The sequence below is a fragment of the Rana temporaria genome, chromosome 6, assembly GCF_905171775.1.
Source record: "Rana temporaria chromosome 6, aRanTem1.1, whole genome shotgun sequence".
NCBI classification, from domain to species: Eukaryota; Metazoa; Chordata; class Amphibia; order Anura; family Ranidae; genus Rana; species Rana temporaria.
This window is the reverse complement of record NC_053494.1, coordinates 193,705,053-193,719,965: the sequence shown is the minus strand read 5'-3', so window position 1 is coordinate 193,719,965 and position 14,913 is coordinate 193,705,053. Positions and strand designations below refer to the sequence as shown.

General features: G+C 42.9%; 1 protein-coding gene across 1 annotated transcript in view; it reads left to right on the top strand.

Moving 5' to 3' along the window:
* The window catches only part of ARHGAP15 (Rho GTPase activating protein 15), a 721,117-nt gene that overhangs the window by 96,625 nt on the left and 609,579 nt on the right, over nucleotides 1–14,913 (top strand). The gene's annotated exons all lie outside the window — the stretch shown is intronic.

The window sequence follows — 14,913 nt, the reverse complement described above, 5'->3', positions numbered from 1 at the left end:
ACCTGGATACTGTAAATGTGCTTAGTATGCTGCATGTAATGTTAGACATTTATTTTTAGGGTGAATCCCCGCTTTATTAAGGCCATATTTATTCTCACTCATGCTGGACCCGTGACATTTTCTGCCCCTGCTGGCCACATTCTAGCCCTCCTCATGTCTGAAGGACAATAAACTGGCCCTTTGTTTGAAAAGTTTGGAGACCCCTGCCTCTATATCATCTATATATGCAATTCCGCCATAGGATCTCCCTTTCCTCTCACTCGCTGAAGGAGCTTTTGACAATGGAGGGCATAGATAGACTACATTCCTCCACCTACTCAGCAATCAATTTGGCACACAGACCCGGGCTAGATGGCCTCTATCAGAGATGGCACGCGGATCTTCCTTCTCTTTATGAAGAAGATTGGTCTGAATGCTTGGACCACTTTTTACCAGACATGATCTCAGCCAAAGACAGGTTTTTCTTGTATAAATCCTGTATAATAATAATATGCCCCTGTAACCAGTTTTCTATCCAGGTACATATACTATCATCAATGTAGCGTTTATGGGGAACCGTGTCAAATGCTTTGGTGAAGTCTAGATAGACTGCATCCACGGGCCTTCTTTTATCCAGATTATAGCTCACTTCCTCATAGAATGTTAATAGGTTGGTCTCACTACTTCTAATAATACTGGGCCAGATTCTCAAAGAATCGGCGTTGGCGTAGTGTAAGCCATTTACACCACGCCACCGCAACTTACTAGAGCAAGTGCCGTATTCTCTAAGCACTTGCTCCGTAATTTGCGGCGGCGTAGTGTAAATGGCCCGGCGTATGGCCGCGTAATTCAAATGGGGCGGCTTGTATTCAAATTAAGCGCGCCCCCGCACCGATCGAACTGCGCATGCGCCGTGCGGAAAAAGAGCCCAGTGCGCATGCTCCAGCTCACGACGGAAAACGTCAATGACGCCGACGTGAGCGTCATTGACGTAAAGTCGTATTCGCGGACGACTTAGTAAAACGACGTAACCGACGGAAAAAGACGACGCTGACCCGACGCCATACTTAACATGGCATACGGCGGACTGGCGTAAGGTTACCCCTCATATAGCAGGGGTAACCTTACGCTTACGGAAACGACGTAAACGACGACTACGTGGCGCAAATTCGTTCGGGAATCGGCGCATCAGGCTCATTTGCATAGTCAAATGAGAACTGAACGTAAACGCCACCTAGCGGCCAGCGTCGAATTACACCTAAGATCCGACGGTGTAAGTTACTTACACCTGTCGGATCTACGCCGTATCTATGCGAAAATGATTCTAGGAATCACTCGCATAGATACCTGGGGCCAAAAACAGAGATACAACGGTGTTTCCTGAGATACACCATCGTAACTCTTTTGAGAATCTGGCCCACTATTCTTATCAGCAAATTCTTGGATATAGTCCCTTATAATCCCCTCCATTAGTTTACAAAATATTGATGTTAGACTGACTGGCCGATAGTTTCCAGGTATGTATCTCGGTCCATTCTTGAATATTGGTACCACGTTAGCTTTTTGCCAATCCACTGGTACTATTTCTGTCAGTAAGCTTTTATGGCTGCATTATGGTGGCCCTCAAAGGGCTGGTTGTTTCTGTAGGACTAGATTTCCAGAGCACCCCACCCCTCCTTACATTAAATCTAAAGAGTCCCCCCATCTTTAGAAGTCAAGAGTCCCCCACCCTCCCTTACATCACAGTGAAGCCCTGTTACCTTATGCTACTGCAATGCTGGGAAGCAGAAAATGCAAGGTCTGGAGGAGGACCAGAGGAAGGCTGGAGTCAGCTGCCAGAGTCTGCTGAATACTGAGATTAGGGGAGATGGAGATGAGGGGGTGCTTCAGCTCCACAGAGAGGTTCTGTGCTCCTCTCTGCTGCCGACTGCTGAGACAAGGTGGGGGTTGTCAGGGCCGCCATCAGGAATTATGGGGCCCCTTACACAGCTTCAGGCATGGGCCCTCCTGGAGCAGAGAACCGGGGGGGGGGGGGGGGAGTGCTGCCGCCTGAAATTGAGAAGCGGGGGGGGTTGTACAAAAAAAAGGAAGAAATAAAAAAAAATATATAAAAAAAGGGGGGTAGCCATCCGGGGCCCTGGGGACCTCTGGGCCCTTTAATAAAAAAAAATATATATATATATATATACACACACACAAATATATATTTTTTTTTTATAAAAATAAGGGGGGTTGCCATCCGGGACCTCTGGGCCCTTTAATAAAAAAAAGAAAAAGAAAAAGAAACCTCTGGGCCCTTTAATAAAAAATAAATAAAAAAATAAATAAATAAATAAATAAATAAACATTTATAAAAAGGGTATGCAATCCAGGGCCCTGGGGACCTCTGAGCCCTTTAACCACTTCCCCACAGAGCCATAGTAAAATGATCATGAATTCAAATGCACAGGGGCACAGATAATAAAAGGGTTTCATAAATAAAAATCGCATTGACTAAAGTGTTTTAAAATATTTCATTCAATATTCAAAGCTAGGAAAAAGGTTATTTAACCACTTAAGCCTCGGACCTTTAGGCAGCTAAATGCCCAGGCCAGGTTTTGCGATTCGGCACTGCGTCGCTTTAACAGACAATTGCGCGGTCGTGCGACGTGGCTCCCAAACAAGATTGACGTCCTTTTTTTCCCACAAATAGAGCTTTCTTTTTTGGTGGTATTTGATCACCTCTGCGGTTTTTATTTTTTGCGCTATAAACAAAAATGGAGCGACATTTTTGAAAAAAAACACAATATTTTTTTAGTTTTTTCTATAATAAATATCCCCCAAAAACATATATACAATTTTTATTTTCCCTCAGTTTAGGCCGATACGTATTCTTCTACCTATTTTTGGTAAAAAAAATTGCAATAAGCGTTTATCGATTGGTTTGCGCAAAATTTATAGAGTTTACAAAATAGGGGATAGTTTTATTGCATTTTTTTTTTTACTACTAATGGCGGCGATCAGCAATTTTTTTCGTGACAATTTTGACACATTTTTGGGACCATTGTCATTTTCACAGCAAAAAATGCATTCAAATTGCATTGTTTATTGTGAAAATGACAGTTGCAGTTTGGGAGTTAACCACAGGGGGCGCTGAAGGAGTTATGTTTCACCTAGTGTGTGTTTACAACTGTAGGGGGGTGTGGCTGTAGGACTGACATCATCGATCGAGTCTCCCTATAAAAGGTATGACACGATCGATGCAGTGGCCACAGTGAAGCACGGGGAAGCCGTGTTTACATACAGCTCTCCCCGTTCTTCAGCTCCGGGGAGCGATCGCGAAGGGGCGGCTAGAAACGAATAGCCGCGCCCTCATTCCGGATCGCTCCCCGACGATTTCTGACCGCCGCATGTACCGGGGGGGGGGGGGGAGGGTCCCTATCGGACCCCCGACCCGCGGGGGTCCAAATGGCATGTAATGTACGCCCATCTGCCTGTACGTGCCATTCTGTGGACGTACTTATACATGCAGCGGTCGTTAAGTGGTTAAAGTGATTTTACAAGCTAGGAAAGGTTTTTTTTATACCAAAGGCTCAAAGAATTAACCAAAAATGTTTAACTCTTATGCCGCGTACACACGATCGTTTTTCGGCATGTCCAAAAAACAACGCTTTTCCAACTTCATCATTAAAAACAATGTTGCCCACACACCATCGTTTTTGAAAAATGATTTGGCAAAGCGCGGTGACGTACAACACGTTCGACGGCACTATAAAGGGGAAGTTCTATTCGCCTTTGGGCTGCTTTAGCTGATTCCTTGTTAGTAAAAGACGATTCGCGCTTTTTTGTCTGTTACAGCGTGATGTATGTTCTTACTCCATTATGAACGGTAGTTTTACCAGAACGAGCGCTCCCATCTCATAACTTGCTTCTGAGCATGCGTGGATTTAAAACGTTGTTTTAGCCCCCGTTACAACCCGAAAAACAATTTTTTTTTCAGAAGCCGAAAAACGATGTGAAGCCCACACACGATCATTTTAAATGACGTTTTTAAAAACGTCTTTTTTTTTTATGCGGAAAAATGATCGTGTGTACGCAGCATTAGGTCTGTGTGTTTTTCTAACATGCGACTTATACAAATACATTTATTGCTCTTCATTTGAAATACACTTTCAGCCTACAGGAAGACAATGTACCTTGGGACTGATCTATCAAAGGTTGTATTTAACAGACACAAATAGAGAGCGGATTTGCATAATGTTTGCATAATGACTCAATTTCGCAATATTAGATGCAATGACATAATATTTTTGATATCATAATGCCGGGTCATAAATTGACTCCGTGTCATTATGCTAACTAATGCAAATTGTATCATTTTTGTTCTATATTTGTTTCCGAGCCGGGAGTGCGATGAGATGACCCTCATCACAGAGGGCAGTAAGATAAAATACCTGAAATAAATGGTTTCATAAGACCACTAAGGGGTGAAAAAAGGATGAATTTTAGCCTGAAAAGAGCGCCTTATTTTCAGCTTCATATAAGCTCGGTGTGCGATCAGTCAAAGAGAGTTACTGATAATTAGGATATACTCAGATCATCTCATAATAGAGTGAAGGAGACTTTTTAAGGGTGTATTAGTGACTGATAGGTTAAAATAAACATTAACTCCCGGATTTAATAAAAATTTGCAAGGCATTATCCGGTGCTTAATTCCAGAGAGAAGCGCCTGCTTATTCTTAAAGTGACACTAAACAAAATCCTTATTCTCCAAAAATAATCCATACACATCTGCTACTTAATGGTCCTGTCATGGTGCGGTCATGTTCACTGCTCTATGCACGCCACACATCCCATAGTCCTATTCGGGAGCAAACAAGAGAGCATGGCTATGTTCCTGCAGATACTGTGGGACAATGGAGACCAGATGTAGCCACCCTCTAACAGGAGATCAGATCACAGCAGAAAAAATAGGAATTTGGACATTTTTAACCTCCCTGGCGGTATGATTCTGTCTGGAATTACGTACCAAAAGCGATACAGTTATTTTGCAAGGAAATTTGGTGTTTTATACTGTAGGTCTGTAATTTTTAGGAATAACTCACTTAAATCTGACCAAACAAGAGTCTAATAGGCATCCCGGGTATGACATTTAAAAAAAAAACAAAATTATAAATTATAATATAATAAATAATTATAAATAATTATAACAAATAATAATATAATTCTAATAAAAATTATTCAATAATGTAATCAAATCAAAATCACTGAAATCTTCTCAGTTGCAGAATTGTCGCTGTCATTATTTTTATTTGTTTTATGACGAATTTCCCCACAAATCGCTATCGCACAATTCTGCAAGTGATTATAATTTATTATCGCTGTTTTCTAGCTGATCTAAAACCATTTTTGACATAAAGGGACACTTTTGGTTGCTATGGACAATCTCCAGTTTGCAGGCAGAAAGAAACGTTTTTATTATATAAAAGAACATGTAGGGCACTGGGCAGACCACTAGGGACAAGGGGGGTGTGTATTTTTTACATACAGTACTGTAATCTATAAGATTACAGTATACTGTATGTAATGTGTTTGTTTACGATTTTGAATTTGGCGCCGTTCTCTGTCCCCGTGCATCGTAACGTCGCAGGGAACGGAGATCGACGGCACAGGAGGACGCTGTGTGAATCGAGCGAGGTCCCGCTCGCTCACACAGCGCGGTGACATCGCTGGATCCAGGACAAGGTAAGCCAGCGCACGCTGCAGGCTCTGCATAGCTTACCCCGAGCGTGACTCGAGGATACCGATCGCAACATAAAAAACCCACCCCGAGTCATGCTCAGGGTTACCGCCAGGAGGGTTAAGAGGCTGAGAACAATAGAAGGGTGTTTTCTGAATGAGGAATATATGTTTGATTGTATTTATTTTTAAACCAGAGGTTAGCATCACTTTAACCACTTAAGACCCGGACCAAAATGCAGCTAAAGGACCAGGCCCCTTTTTGCGATTCGGCACTGCGTCGCTTTAACTGACAATTGCGTGGTCGTGCGACGTGGCTCCCAAACAAAATTGGCATCCTTTTTTTCCCACAAATAGAGCTTTCTTTTGGTGATATTTGATCACCTCTGCGTTTATTTTTATTTTTTTGCGCTATAAACAAAAATAGAGCGACAATTTTGAAAATTGTTGCTATAATAAATATCCCCCAAAAATATATAAAAAAACTATTTTTTTCCTCAGTTTAGGCCGATACGTATTCTTCTACCTATTTTTGGTAACAAAAATCGCAATAAGCGTTTATCGATTGGTTTGCGCAAAACAGCCGTTTTTAAAACTTTTAGTTTGCATTGATACTTGTTCCCTGGGGCAGGACCCAGGTCCCCAAACACTCTTTATGACAATACCATGCATATTAGCCTTTAAAATTAGTACTTTTTCATTTTAATCTCTTATAGACTTTAACGGTGCTCCGCGGCTTTCGAATTTGCCGCGAACACCGCATAATGTTTGCTGTTCGGCGAACACTCGATGTTTGAGTCGAACTTACTTAACATCGGTCTTATACCTATTAGCAACCCACAAATACCTAAAGCTCTTCTGATGAATGCCAGCATAGCCATAATACAAAGCCTGAACCTAATAGGAACTGGGCATAAAAATGCTAGATGTACATTTGTGTCACCAAACAATAGAGCTTAGCTCTACCTCATGGCTATTCTCCTAATGCAGTAGGTGTCGGTCTCCCAGCACGGTCCCTGTTAGCCCCATATACATGGTACTCCAAAAATTAAACTCTGGAATCCATACATAGGGCCAGATTCACAGAGAGAGTACGCCGGCGTATCTACTGATACACCGGCGTACTTTCAAATTTCCCGCGTCGTATCTTTAGTTTGAATCCTCAAACCAAGATACGACGGCTTCTGGGTTCAATCCGACAGGTGTACGGCTTCGTACGCCTTCGGATCGTAGGTGCAATACTTTGGCGCCCGCTGGGTGGAGTTTGCGTCGTTTTCCGCATCGGGTATGCAAATTAGCGATTTACGACAATCCACGAACGTACGAGCGGCCATCGCATTTTCTAACGTCGGCTGTAGTCTGCTTTTTCCGGCGTATAGTTAAAGCTACTATTTTGCGGCGTATACATAGACTTGCCATGTTAAAGTATGGCCGTCGTTCCCGCGTCGAGATTTGAATTTTTTTTTTTGCGTAAGTCGTGCGTGAATAGGGATGGATGTAACTCACGCTTAATTTCTAAAATGACGTCGTTGCGACGTCATTTCGCACAAAGCACGGCGGGAAATTTCTAAACGGAGCGTGCGCAGTTCAATCGGTGCGGGGACGCGCTTCATTTAAATGAATCACGCCCCCTACCCGCCGATTTGAATTACGCGCCGAGAGATACACTACGCCACTGTAACTTACGGCGCAAAATTTTCCTGGATTCGACTTAAAGCCAGGTAAGATACGGCGGCGTAGCGTATCTCTGATACCCTGCGCCTGTCCAAATCTATGTGGATCTGGCCCATAGTCTTCCGTTTATTTATTAAAAACAAAGTGGTCCAGTATACAGAAGGATGTTAACGCGTTTCGGCTTGCAATCCCTTATTCTGTGGATTATTTATGGACTCCAGCCTTTTTACATTTTTTTTAGTGGACAAAAAAAACCAACATGGCACATTTTGTCCTAACTGCCATTCTCCCTAAAATCTGGGGGCCTTCAACATGCCTATTATTAATCTACTGAGGAAACTGTCACTCTAATTAAAAAATAATATAAAGGGCACATCATTAACAAACAAGAACTTTCCTAAGGGATATCATTACACATGGTGGAAAATATGTATCCAAACACACTTATTACATGCCCTGGGTTCCGAACAGCAGATTGTTTGTTTTGTTTCAATCGTCTTCATTTTATTTCCCCTAAGGAACCATCTTTCACCTTTTCTCCTGTTGTCAGAACTCATTATATCGTCTGTTGATGTTTTTTCTTCGTCCTATCCTTGTATTCAGAAGATATAGTGATCTCTACTAATCCCTCTTATGATGATCAGACTGCTTTCAGAATTCATCAATTTGATACCCCATTGTGCGCTAATGACCATGGAATGTCCTAAAGAGGACCTGTCATAATGCCTGTGAGAGAAGGTTCTGATGGAAGCAGACATTCCCAAATATGTCCTGTATTCTAGTTTTGTGACTGTAAAGTTAACCACTTAAGGACCGGACCAATATGCTGCTAAATGACCCAAGGGGTTTTTACAATTCGGCACTGCGTCGCTTTAACAGACAATTGCGCGGTCGTGCGACGTGGCTCCCAAACAAAATTGGCGTCCTTTTTTCCCCACAAATAGAGCTTTATTTTGGTGGTATTTGATCACCTCTGCGGTTTTTATTTTTTGCGCTATAAACAAAAATAGAGCGACAATTTTGAAAAAAATGCAATATTTTTTACTTTTTGCTATAATAAATATCGCCCAAAAACATATATACATTTTTTTTCCCTCAGTTTAGGCCGATACGTATTCTTCTACCTATATTTGGTAAAAAAAATTGCAATAATCGTTTATCGGTTGGTTTGCGCAAAATTTATAGCGTTTACAAAATAGGGGATAGTTTTATTGCATTTTTTTTTTTTTTACTACTAATGGCGGTGATCAGCGTTTTTTTTCATGACTGCGACATTATGGCGGACACTTCGGACAATTTTGACACATTTTTGGGACAATTGTCATTTTCACAGCAAAAAATGCATTTAAATTGCATTGTTTATTGTGAAAATGACAGTTGCAGTTTGAGAGTTAACCACAGGGGGCGCTGTAGGAGTTAGGGTTCACCTAGTGTGTGTTTACAACTGTAGGGGGGTGTGGCTGTAGGACTGACAACATCGATCGAGTCTCCCTATAAAAGGGATCACTCGATCGATGCGCCGCCACAGTGAAGCACGGGGAAGCCGTGTTTACATACGGCTCTCCCCGTTCTTCAGCTCCGGGGAGCGATCGCGACGGAGCGGCTATAAACGAATAGCCACGTCGTCGTCCCGGATCGCTCCCCGCGGGTATCCGACCGCCGCATGTAGCAGGGGGGGGGGCCCGATCGGACCCCCGACCCACGTATAGGCAGGGACGTACAGGTATGCCAATGTGCCTGTACGTGCCATTCTGCCGACGTAAATCTACATGCGGCGGTCGGGAAGCGGTTAAAGCGACACTAAATGGTAGCTTATTTTCCAAAGATAATCCAAACACATTAATTACAGGTACTTGTATCGCCCTATCAATTTTACGCAGCGCTTTACATATATACAGTAACACCTTGGTTTGAGAGTAACTTGGTTTGAGAGTGTTTTTCAAGACAAGCAACATTTTTATATACATTTTAACTTGATATACAAGCGATGTCTTAATATAAGTAGTGTCATGTCACAACTGAGAATACAAGATAAGAGCCTCTTAGTTTAGCAATATGGTTACATTTATTAAAGGTACAACATTTAGCAACATATTGCTACACTTAGAGCCCATTCACACCTTGGCGTTTTGTCGCCTGTAGCGCGACGCGCACAAACGCCAGAGGGACCAAAATACATGTAAGGCCATGGGCATGGTTCACATCTGAACGCCGATGCGCCTGACGCGCATCGCATGTAGTCAATAAAAGTTCCGGACCCTTTTTTGTCGCGCATATCGCGCGATATGCGCATATTTGAGCGTTTCCATTTCCCATAGAAAGTAATGGAAACGCTCGATTCAAGCGACTTGCGCGACAACGGGCGTTTGCTACGGGCGTTTCGTCAATAGAACTTGTCGCCCATGTAGAAGATTAAAAAAATCTACCAACATAGCAACAAGTGATGAAAAGATGATAGTTTTTCCTATTGGCTAAAAAAAAAACGTCAAAGTACAAAAACGTCGGACAACGCTGTATGCAAACGCGCATATTATCATGAATATGCGCGACAAAACGCCGGAAAAAAACGCCGGAAAACGCCACTATTGCCTACGCCTAGGTGTGAATGCAGCCTTAGAGGCGCCTCTCTTCTCTTTTATACTCTGGAGCTCCTGCTGGATTTTGCTTCTAATCCCCTTGTGGAGGATTCCATTTGTGGATGGACATTTTATTGTTACACTACCATCACATTGTTATAATCTTTTTATATGGACTATAAACTGAACCGACTTATGAATACATGGTTGTAGAACAAATCATTTGAGTTTCCATTATTTCTTATGGGGAAATTTGCTTTGATATACAAGTGCTTTGGATTACAAGCATGTTTCTGGAATGAATTATGCTCGCACTTCAAGGTTTTACTGTATTGTACATTCACATCAGTCCCAAACCGTCAAGGGGCTTACAATCTAAGGTCCCTAACTTACATTCATACATACACATAGTAGGGCCAATTTAGACAGGAGTCAATTAACCTACCAGCATGTATTTGGAGTGTAGGAGGAAACTGGAGTACCCAGAGGAAACCAAGGCACAGGAGTCTATTTGCCTTTAGTAAATCCACCTATTTGTATTCCCTTAGAAAAATAAAAGGCATTTTCTAAATAGCGCCTGTGCCAAGCAAGCAATTAGTGACCCCTTTTTGTTACTATGCAGAAGAGCAGCGGCGATGACGCGGCGACGTGCGCAACCCTGAAAGGTAAATACTTCCACGCATGGGTCGAATCACTTCGACGCATGCGAGGGATGGGGATCGGGCGGACTTATCCGGTGAGTCTGTACAGACGACCGGATAAGTCCGAAGGACAGGATTCCAGCGGATAGATTTCTTAGCATGCTAAGAAATTTTTATCCGCTGGGAATCCGTCGGCTGGATTTTTATCCACTGGAAAATGTCCGCTCGGGCCTACACACGTCCGGATCTGTCCACTGGAACTGATCCGCGGATAAATCCCAGCGGACAGATCCGGTCGTGTGTACGGGGCCTTAGTGAAAGCACCTCACAGCACACACCTAAACACTGGTTAGGCACACATTTAACCATTTGATCGCCCTAGATGTTTAACCCCCCTTGCAGCCTGTGTCATTAGTACAGTGGCAGTGCATATTTTTAGCACTGATCACTGTATAGGTGTCACTGGTCCCCACAAAGAGATAGTTAGTGTCAGATTATCCATCGCAACATCACAGTTCTGCTATAAGTCACTGATTGCCACCATTACTAGTATTACCGTATTTATCGGCGTCTACCGCGCACTTTTTTGCCCTGAAAATCAGGGCACAATCGTGGGTGCGCGGTATACGCCGATACCTGCTTTCCCGGGTCGAGTTTGAATACTGCGCCGACATATACCAAGCGCAGTACACTCGGGTATAGTCGGGCAGTCTCGGCTCCTTCCGCGCTCACGTCCTGGACGTACAGGACGTCAGCGCGAGAGTTGCCGAGCCTGCCCGACAATACACGAGTGTACTGCGCTCTGTATATGTTGGCGCAGTATTCAAACTCGGCGCGGGAAACGAGCGGGGAGGACACGAGGACGCCGCAGAAGGACGCCGGACCCGACTAAGAGGACACCCGAAGCCGCAGACGGACGCCGGACCCGACGAGGCCGCCGATGGACGCCGCGCAAGACACCAAAACTGTAAGTACAAAAAAAACTTTTTTTCCACAGGATTCGGGGCAACTTTAGGGGTGCGCGGTATATGCGGGAGCGCGTTATACCGCAATAAATACGGTAAATACATTTTTTTTAAAAGTTCCAGTATCATACCGCCCAACAATTGGAGATGGGAATGAGGGACACCTACTAGCAAACATATGTAGGCATAGGACACGCCCCTTGCCACACACCCTTAAAGGAGAATTAACCGGAAAAAAAGTTCTTTAAATCCACAAGTGCTTTTTTTTACCACTACTATTTCTTTATATTGGCTTTTAACATTTACAAATGCAGCAATTTAGAATTTGGATGAAAGGTTTAGCACTGGGAAACACTTTTTGAAAGATAAAACGTTCATTTTATAAACAACTCTATAGATCAGATCAAAATGAGGGACAAACGAGGGGGGAAAAGGGACAGAGGGACATTGCTCCAAATCAGGGACAGTCTCTCGAAATCAGGGAAAGTTGGGAGCTATGCAGTATATATATACTATAGTTTGTAGACACTATACCGTTCACTAAACCAATCAATATACACTTATTGGGATTTTTTTTTTTACCAAAGACATGTAGCAGAATACATATTGGCCTAAATTTATGAAGAAATTTCAATATTCTCAAAAAAAATTATTGGATATGTTTTATAGCAGAAAGTTAAAAAATATTGTTAGTTGTTTTTTTTTTCAACATTTTCAGTCTTTTTTCAGTTATAGCATTTCCCATGAAGAGGAACTGCAGTCTGCTCACATAATTTGTAATAAAAACATCTTTGCCATTCTGAAGCTTCCCTCCAACCACTTTGCATATTATTTTATATATACTGTGATTCTGTACTTGCCAAATATGCTGCAGAAATCTCCCTCCACTGAGTCTCTTTACTTACTTTTTTTCTGTGGGCAGCTGAAGCTGCCAACTGTTGACTTCCTGGATTTACACAGACACATGGAGGCACACCTCCAGCTCTGCAGCTTTCATTGGCCCTCTTATGACTCATCCCCCCTCTCACATGAGTGAGAGAGAGAGAGAGCTGTGCATGATGCCTAGGCATTTGTTTCCAGACAAGAAACAGGAAGTGGGCTGTATAAGGTATTTACTGGCACAAAAATAAATGTTTTGCTATCCAAAGTTAAAACAACAAGAGCAGAAGATTTAATAGATGGAAAGATGAAAAAAGGACTGAAGGTCCACTTTAACTTAAATGCTATCATCTGGTTTCCCTAATGGTACGCCTGCCGTGTTCAATATATTTTGCTATATGTCGCTAGTGATGTTAGATAATTTGTTAGGATTTAGCAACATGGTTTTGGTACTCATTTATGTAGTGATTTGTTAAAAACAATGAAGTCTTACACATTTGAGTTTTGAATTTGGTGCATTTATTGGAGGATCTAAGGGCCAGATTCACAGAGCAGATACAACGGCGTATCTCCTGATACGCCGTCGTATCTGTTGTTCTATCTATGCGACTGATTCATAGAATCAGTTACGCATAGAAATCCATAAGATCCGACAGGTGTAATTGTTTTACACTGTCGGATCTTAAGATGCAATACCGCGGCCGTCGCTGGGGGGAGTTTGCGTCGTAAACCAGCGTCGGGTATGCAAATTAGGAGTTACGGCGATCCACAACGGTTTTTTGCATTCGCTACGTCGCCGCTAGTCTAGTTTCCCGTCGCAAAGTTAGTCGTTTTTTTTTGGTGCCTTAACTTTACACAGCAATTGTATTGCTGTATAAAGTATGGCCGTCGTTCCCGCGTCGAAATTTAAAAAATAACGTTGTTTGCGTAAGCCGTCCGGGAATACGGAATTACGCTACGCGCGTCGCCGTTCGAAAAAATGACGTCACTTCGCGCAAAAGCACGGCGGGAGTTCGGAAACAGAGCATGCGCGGTAGGCCCACCTTGCGCCGGAGGCCGCCGGCGTAGTTTACATCGCAAGTGCTTGGTGAATCAGGCACTTGCGATGAAAAATTGCGGCGGTGTAACGTATCTACGATACGTTACGCGCCGCTTATCTACGTGAATCTGGCCCTAAGTAGTTTTCTCATGCCCAGAATTTGGAGACTCTGACATACTGAAGGGTTAAACTGCTATTTAAAATACGAGTGACTGTCTTGTAGTAACAAACTTGTTTCATTGCCAGAGAATGTATTCCAAGTGAGATTACAGTTAGCAATATTGCAGTTTATTTGTGTGCAATGTTTCAGCACCATGGACAGCAACACATTCCTATGTATATTATGTCTTGACTGAGTACAAGTTGGAGATACATGCATATAGCCAGATTCAGGTATAGTTACGCTGGCGTATCAGTAGATACGCCGCCGTAACTCTGAATCCGCGCAGTCCTACATTTAAGCGTATGCTCAAGCTGAGATACACTTAAATGTTGCTAAGATACGAGCGGCGTAAGTCTTCCTACGCCGTCGTATCTTAGCTGTCTATTTACGCTGGCCGCTAGGGGCGTGTACGCTGATTTACGCCTAGAATATGTAAATCAGCGAGATACACCTATTCACGAACGTACGCTCGCCCGTCGCAGTAAAGATACGCCGTTTACATAAGGCGTTTTCAGGCGTAAAGATAAACCACCAAAAAGATGGCGCAGCCAATGTTAAGTATGGACGTCGGAACGGCCGTCGAATTTCACGTTGTTTGCATGAGTCGATTCAGCATAGGGCTGGGCGTAGGTTACGTTCACGTCGAAAGCATTGACTATTTGCGACGTGATTTGGAGCATGCGCACTGGGATACGTCATTTACGTGGGGTCATGCTTTATTTACATAAAACACGCCCACCTCTTCACAATTTGAATTAGGCGCGCTTACGCCGGCACATTTATGCTACGCCGCCGTAACTTAGGACGCAAGTGCTTTGTGAATACAGCACTTGCCTCTCTAACTTGCGGCGGCGTAATGTAAATTACATACGCCCGCACAACTTTAAGCCGCCGTACGTGAATCTGGCCAATAAAGTCCTTCTGAAAGAAGATATCAACACCATTTCCAACAATTGTCTAATACAGTACAGTGCATCCGGAACGTATTCACAGCCTTATTCCAAAATGTATTAAATTATCTATTTACTTCAAAATTCTACAAACAATAATGACAACATATAAATCTTTGGAAATGTATTAAAAATAAAAAATGAAAAAAATCACATGTACATAAGTAGTCACAGCCTTTGCTCAATACTTTGTTGAAGCACCTCTGGCACCAATTACAGCCTCAAGTCTTTTTGAGTATGATGCTATAAGCTTGGCACACCTATTTTTGGTCAGCTTCTCTCATTCTTCTTTGCAGGACCTCTCAAGCTCCATCATTTTGGATGGGGAG